Source organism: Belonocnema kinseyi, chromosome 2 (assembly GCF_010883055.1).
Source record: "Belonocnema kinseyi isolate 2016_QV_RU_SX_M_011 chromosome 2, B_treatae_v1, whole genome shotgun sequence".
NCBI classification, from domain to species: domain Eukaryota; kingdom Metazoa; phylum Arthropoda; class Insecta; order Hymenoptera; family Cynipidae; genus Belonocnema; species Belonocnema kinseyi.
The window spans coordinates 64,003,026-64,010,499 of record NC_046658.1 but is presented as its reverse complement, the minus strand read 5'-3'; the positions used below and the strand labels follow the sequence as shown (position 1 = coordinate 64,010,499).

Sequence of the window (7,474 nt, the reverse complement as noted above, 5' to 3'; positions counted from 1 at the left end):
TAAAAAAATGTTAAAAATTATATACCTTTAAAGTTTAAAATATAAATCTTTGAAATTAAAGAGTCTTTTAATATTTTTTTTTTTAATTTCATCAATTTAGAAGATTTCCACTAAAAATACTTCACTGTAAAAAAAGATTTGTACAAAATTACAAAGTTTCGGAAAGTTACATATTGTATCATTGTAAATATCACACACTTTACTGTGTGATTTTACAAAAGTGTGTGAAATTACATCCTTTAGCGATGTAAATAAAAGGACCCGCGAACAGCAGTATAATATTAAACACTCGATAAACACAAAATTACACATTCCCTCGTACGAACTTTACATTCAGAAGGGAAAATTCACTCGCAGCGTATAAAAATACCATGCTTCGGTGAAATCACTTTCATGTGATTGAAAATGACATCGAAATTTTTAATTTTACCAAAAATCTTCTATTTTATTCTGGCGGAAACTGTCAAATTGTTTATTTATAATTAATTGAAAATTTAGAATAATTAATCAAATTATATGTGAATCTTTTGTTTTCGTTGTTTATCGATGCCTTCATCCTCTAATTTTGGAGAAATTGACAGCTATGTTCAACTTTTTTGACAGCTTTTACACAAAAATAGATCAAATTCGAGCTATTCCTATTTTGCCTGTTATATTTTCTGCTACTGGAACGGGAAAAAATGCGGTTATTCAAAACGTATATTTCATTTTTTTACGCAATGTTTAAACATAAAAAAATACCCATAGTATCTTATGTGTTTCTGGTAGATGGTAACGTGTCCGGCTTGTGTTTCTTCAATCTCCATAAAATTATACGAAGTTTGAGCTTCGAGTTTTCGAAACCGGTCGCCCTAATACATTTTATTTTATTTTATTCTTTCACACAATGAGTTTTACTTTTTTGTGTGTTAGATTATTGGCTGAATTGGAATATCACAACAGATTCAGTTGTAAAATTCATCGCAAGGTGGATTCTTACCATTTTTCGTAAAGTTATTCTGATACACGAGGGTCGTTTTATTTACATCCACCAGAGATGTAAAATTTAATAGATTTTTTTTACAGTGTTCAGTTTTGATCTTCAAAAATCATCCCAATTTAAGCATTTTTATTTTAGGTTTAAACTGCAAATCGTTATATTGGAATAATATTCAATTGCAAACCCTGAATGGTTTACGATCGACATTTCTTAAATCTGGAAGATCTCGTATTGAAAACCTGCATTTTGGTATTAAAATCATCAAAGTTTAAGAACTTATATTTATGTGTACATCTTTAAAATTGAACAGTTATCAATTTTGACTCATTAAAATCATATAACTTTCAATTGTCTATCTTTGAAATTGAAGTTTTTTATTTTGACAATTTGCATTTGAAATTTATTCAAAAGTTCAAAATTTTTTAATTCTGTAATTTGGAAGTTTTTTATTCAAAATCTCTTTAATTTAGAAGATTTGCTTTTTCACAATTGACAATTGAAAATTATTTCGATTTCAAGTTTTACATTTAAAGTTTCTTCAATTCTGAAGATTTAGAACTGAAAACTTTACTTTTAATCTTGAAAATCATCCAAATTTAAGAATTTTCATTTTAACATCTTTAAAATTAAAGAGTTTTAAATATAAATCTTCAAACTTAAACTATTTAAAAAAGAATTTAAAACTGCATTATTCTTAATTATACGCATCAAAAGTTTAAGGAATTTAAATTGCAAATCTTTAGGATAGATCTATTTCAAAAAGTTGTTCCAAGATTTATAAGTTTTCACTATAGAATTTTCTAATTAAACAAGTTGATGAAGATTAAATTTAAATATCTAAAAAATGGATCAGTGCCAAAAAATAGAAGACCTTAGTATGACTGGAAGATATTAAGATATAAAATCCCAAATTGAACTTATTAATTTTTTTTTGTGTTGTTTTTATTCGTGCTGAGATAAAATCTTATATTTAAATAGAAGTTAGAGATTACTGAAACACAATATACCCAAAAAAATTTATTTTAAATCATTATTATGAATGATATGTTATAGGACATTAAATTGAGGCATGTATTTACATTTTATGAGTAGACAATTAAAATAAGAAGCATGTAATCAGCACCCAATTTTCTATAGTTTAAAAATAATTTCTCAATGAATTGATCATCATCTGTCAGTCCCAAAAACTGCATGATACTACTATAATTTTATATATAATTCTTTATTATATAATTCCCTTTTAAACTGGATGTTCTTCATTAACCCTTTCCAAATAAAAAAACTTCTAAACCTATTTTTCTTACTCCCTTTTTTTCAATCTCGAGAAAAAAAGAATTCTCGTCAAAACCTGAATTTACTTTAAGCGAAGAGTATCGCTCGTGATCTATCACACTTCGTTCGTGGAAATATTACTTATCTCATTAAAAAATAACAAAACACATAGGTTTTGATACCAAAAGATATAATAGTATAATTTATTAACGCCAGCTTAATCCCCAGAATGCAAATTGCACGCTGCCTGTTAGCGAAAAGCGCAAAGTATGAGTAACATGGGGTAATAAAATATTCGCGCTAATTAAAACGAATCTTTAACCTGGGAATCTAGAATACTATTTCCTCCCTTGTGTATTCCTACCTGGTGTCTAGTATCAATACGTGTCAATTTTTTTCTGATGCTGTTCGATTCTCAAGCATTGATAAATCGAAATTTCTGCACATGTGCCATACTCCATCATGCAGGACCGCTTTCAAATAAACATATCCCAAACATGTGACGCCCTTCGCTACTCTGGACGAGTATCATAGCCAGATGGTATACTCAACTTCAGGGATCATTCAATATATAAATCGTCAGTACTGTAAATGTAAAGAGACGAGATTCCAACACTTCGTGTACTTCAAAACTATTGATGGAATACTCCACACGATGTAGAAATCTCCTCATTTCAATAAAGGCAGTGGTCAGAAACTCACTAAAAAACTAGACTATTGAGTTCTAGACAGGATCCCTCAAGGCACTGTTAAGATTTTTTATTCGTTTTGACTAAAAACTATGTGCTTCTAGATAGGCCCAATCTTGTATATTGGCCAGGCTTTATTTGGTTCTTGGTTAAGATATAAGACCGAAAAGTTCGAAAAATTCGGGCTTTAGTCAGCATACTCCAGATGAACTTTCTGAAGATGGTGCTGCATCACATACAATGCAGTGCTATTTTTAGAAGTTTATATTCACCAAATTATACTAAAGTACACACGCGAATGTCTGCCACGACAGGACATGACACAAAACTAAAATTTATTTTCATCTAAAGCATCCCAGTATTTGATACTTATGACCCCGTACTTTTACATGAAAATAAAATTACCGGATGTTTTATTAAATAAATTGTAAATAATAGGGTTTTAAAATTAAATTGTATTTAATATGTCAAATATGAAGGAAGAAGTTAAATTTGCACTGTGTATGTGAGTGTCAGTGAAAAATAATGAGAATAATCCATTTTTATGATAGACTACCAATGTTTAATATTCAGATGTTGTGTGATACAAATTCATATAAAAAAAATCGCTCGCAAGTTTGAGCGCGCCTAGGGCGCGCGACTGTTGGTTTTCGCGCTTCGCGCTAGACGATATATTCATCTCGCGCTTCGCGCTTGATGCAGCATTTGTATCGCCCTTTGCGCTGGGTCTTTGTATTTGCCCCACATTTGTGCACAGACCTATTAAGGTTAACGAATTGTAATTTGGTGATTGTGAATTCTCCTTTGTTAAAGCTTCTTCGGCTTTAACGAACACATTCTCATCACGTATCTCGTGCTTCGCACTCGATTTTGTAAACAATGTTAACTTTTCTATATTATGTTTAACACTTCTGTATCAAACTTATAATACATTTATTCAGATTATTTAGCGATAGACAGTTTTCACATAAAACTAATGCCTTCTCATTATGATGAGAATGTAATAATACATCATTTTTGTGTGACAAAAATGTGAATTTTAGATTTGTTAACGAAATTCAAAAAGTTGTTATGATAATCGTGTAGGACTTTAAAAACGAATATTTTTCTTTTGTTGACTTTTTTCATGTGGTGCGTTGAATGACAGAATAATCATTTTCGTTTTTATTATTATTATGTTTTTAAAGTTTGGAAATACTATAACTCTGGTAATTTTGTTGTTATCAAAAAAAGTCATCAAGATAAATTGTTCATATTTTTGTGCACTATAAACAGCATTATATAAAAATTTAAAATCGTAACAAAGTGGTCTTAAAAATTTTGAAAATGCTCCAAATTATTGCATTTGTATTTAAAATAGCTGGCTAACGAAATCGTCCTTTCTTTTCATATCCTTATAAAGTATGTCAAAGGGAAATTCAATAAAATAAGTACTTCAAATGTTACCGTATTTATAGACTACAACGACAAAACGATAATGACAAGGCCGACAGACAGACGTCATCGTAATACCGGTTTCTTTGGGAATTATGGATTCTCGAAAAGTGAAAATTTCAACAAATCCGTGATAGTCAGTTCTCTCATAAAACAATACCTTCTTATTATGATGAGAATGTAATAATTCAGTATTTTTGTGCGATTAAAAGATCAATTTTCGATTTTTTTTTATTTCTAATACCTGTTATGATGACCTTGTAAGTTTTTCAAAAAGTAACCTTTTCCTTTTCTTGCCTTTGTTTATATCGTGCGTTGATTGGTCTAGAATTTTCATTTTCATTTTGTATTTTCAAAAAGCCATAACTGTGATAATTTTTTTGTTATCAAAAAAATTCATCAAGATAAATAGTTAATATTTTCGTGTGCTATAAATAGCCGTCCATGGGATTTTAAAATCTTTGGCCCCTAAACCTGTGTGCCAAAGCCCAATTCGATTCAAATAGTCGGTCCAAAGACATGCAGTATACATACGACAACGACAGACAGATACCAACCTGAAAACTTTTTGTTCCTTAAGAGGAAATCTCAAAACGTCGATATTTGATGGAATCTGCGAAAGTCATTTTTCGTATGAAACCAATACCTTCTCACTATGGTGTAAATGTAAAAAGCACGTGCCCTATCAAAGAAATGTGAAAATCAAATTTTTAGATCTTATTTAGGCAAACCATTTTTTATTACACATTTTACTGCACCAAGTATCGTCTTCCACACATTTAGTTTGTTTATTTTTTCGTAACTTGTGTCGAAAAGTGATTAATTATGTATTTGTAGGTTTTTCCACTGCGTGTAATTTGAGCTTTTTCATTTATTTAGTATCATGCATAGTTTAACCAAAAAATGGAATTTGTGGATTTTTTATTTTTCTTGGTAGGATCAAATTTAGAATTTTCAACTTTTCGACCAAATTAAAAAAGTTGTTATCATAATCCTGTAGGGCCTTCAAAAATCAAAGTTTTTCTTTTCTTGACTTTTTTCATATCATGTGTTGTTTGGCTTAAAATGTTCATTTTAGTTTTTTTTTTTTTAATTCCCTAACTCTGATGATTTTCTATTTACAGAAAAAAGTCATGGGGATAAATTGTTTGAGTTTTTGAGTACTATGAACAACCGTACATATAATTTTTAAATCTTGAAAAAAGGTGGTTTCAAAACTTTTTGGTACGATCAAATCTGGAATTTTCAACATTTGACCAAATTAAAAATTTGTTATCATGATATTGTAGGTATTTCAAAAAGCAACGTTTTTCTTCTCCTGACTTTTTTTCGTATCATGCGTTGTTTGGCTTAAAATGTTCATTTTAATTTGTTTTTTTTTATTTTGAAAATGCTCTAACTCTGGTAATTTTTGATTTTTCAAAAAAGGTCATTGAGATAAATTGTTCAACTTTTTGAATACTATAAATAACCGTACAGAGAATTTTGGAATTTTCAAAAAAGTGGTCTAAAAAATATTCAAAATGTGCCCACTTTTTGAATTTGTATCTAAAATGGCTGGCTAACTAACTTGACTTTGGTTTAGGACACTAAACGAGTGTGCCAAAGGGCAATCTAATAGATTAATTTTTTCGAAAGTTATTGTGTTCACAGACAGACATACAGCCATACAGAGAGACACATTCGTAAAAACATGTTTTTCGGTTTCAAGGGTCTGAAAACGTGGACATTTGACAAAAACTGGGGGGGGGGGGTCAAGCAAGGATCTCGTTAGAACTTACATATAGAGCCTGGTTAAAACAGGAATACAGAACTTGTCTGGCCTTCTCCATTTTTCTCGTTCAACGCCCGATCAGAAATTACATTGAAATAAAAAATTCCCATCTTCAAAAATATTTTTCTCCCCATTATACATATTGGATCCCTTCCTTATATAAGCATAGAATATCAAACAAATATGGAAAAAAATAAACAGGTGATACTTTCTAGAAAATCTTTTTTATTATTTTTTTTATCGAATTTCGTAATCATATAAGAAGATTTTCAGATAAACCCCTTTTTTTCTTATTTCTATTATATAGAAAAAGTTTCTACTAATATAAAAAAGCATCCGATCAGTTTTATGTTTGAGGACGGGAAATGTTTTTTTTTAATATTGTTTTTGATTTTTTTTGTTATCAGTGCAAGCAATCGCAAAAGAGCAAAAGGTAGTATGGTTGAAGTTTTCTAGAAATGTCAACTTTAATCTAAAATTTTTTAGTTTTCATTGTTTTCGAAAAAAACAGCAAAAATCTTATTTTTTAAAAGTAATATGTTTCTATGTATAGCAGTGGTAGAGCAAGAATGAAACTCGGGATATATGGGGTACACATTGCAATATATCCCCCAAAAAATATTAAACTGTAAAATACGCGTCTCTTTATTATTCTATGGGTGTAAAAATTGTAGAAAATTTTTCTTATACTTTCTTTTCGCGTAATTAATACTATAAAATTAAAATGTAGAAAAATTATTTTTTAGGTCAGGAAATCTGTAAATCCTTTATTTACATTAAACACATTTTTCTTGCCACTTTAAAAAATAATAAGTGTGCATCTTTTAGTTCATTAAAAAATTACAATATCATTGAACAAATTATAAATAAAAAAATGAATTTACTTCCAAAAAACTATTTTAGATTCTAAACTGTGGTCTGGTGAAAAAATTGAAACGGTTCTGATAAGACAACTGAATTCAATTAGGAAAACCACAAAAAATAAAAGAGGAGTGAGTTGCACTAGAAACATGTTTTAGAGTTTTTTATACAAATTTGGCTAAGTTATAAGTGGGTGATCCTATCATTGCATTTATTTTCAATGGCTGAAACTAAGCTGGTTGTTGACGTTGCGGACCATTAATTTCGCAAATAGTTACCTTATTGCGTTTATGATCACTCCTTGAGTTTTTGAACAAGGATCTATTAATTTATGAAAAAAGAAGAGCAAGATTCACATACGAGTATAAAGAACAAGATTTATTAGACTTCTTGACTGGTGTAACAATTAGATTTCGCGAGTGACTACAATTTTTCTATCGATGTTGTCGTTATGATTTCCAAAAT

At 29.4% G+C, this 7,474-nt stretch overlaps 1 protein-coding gene across 3 annotated transcripts in view; it reads left to right on the top strand.

The window, feature by feature from the left end:
- LOC117167932 (putative aminopeptidase W07G4.4) overlaps positions 1-7,474 on the top strand; it is a 75,753-nt gene that overhangs the window by 58,647 nt on the left and 9,632 nt on the right. The window lies entirely within an intron of this gene.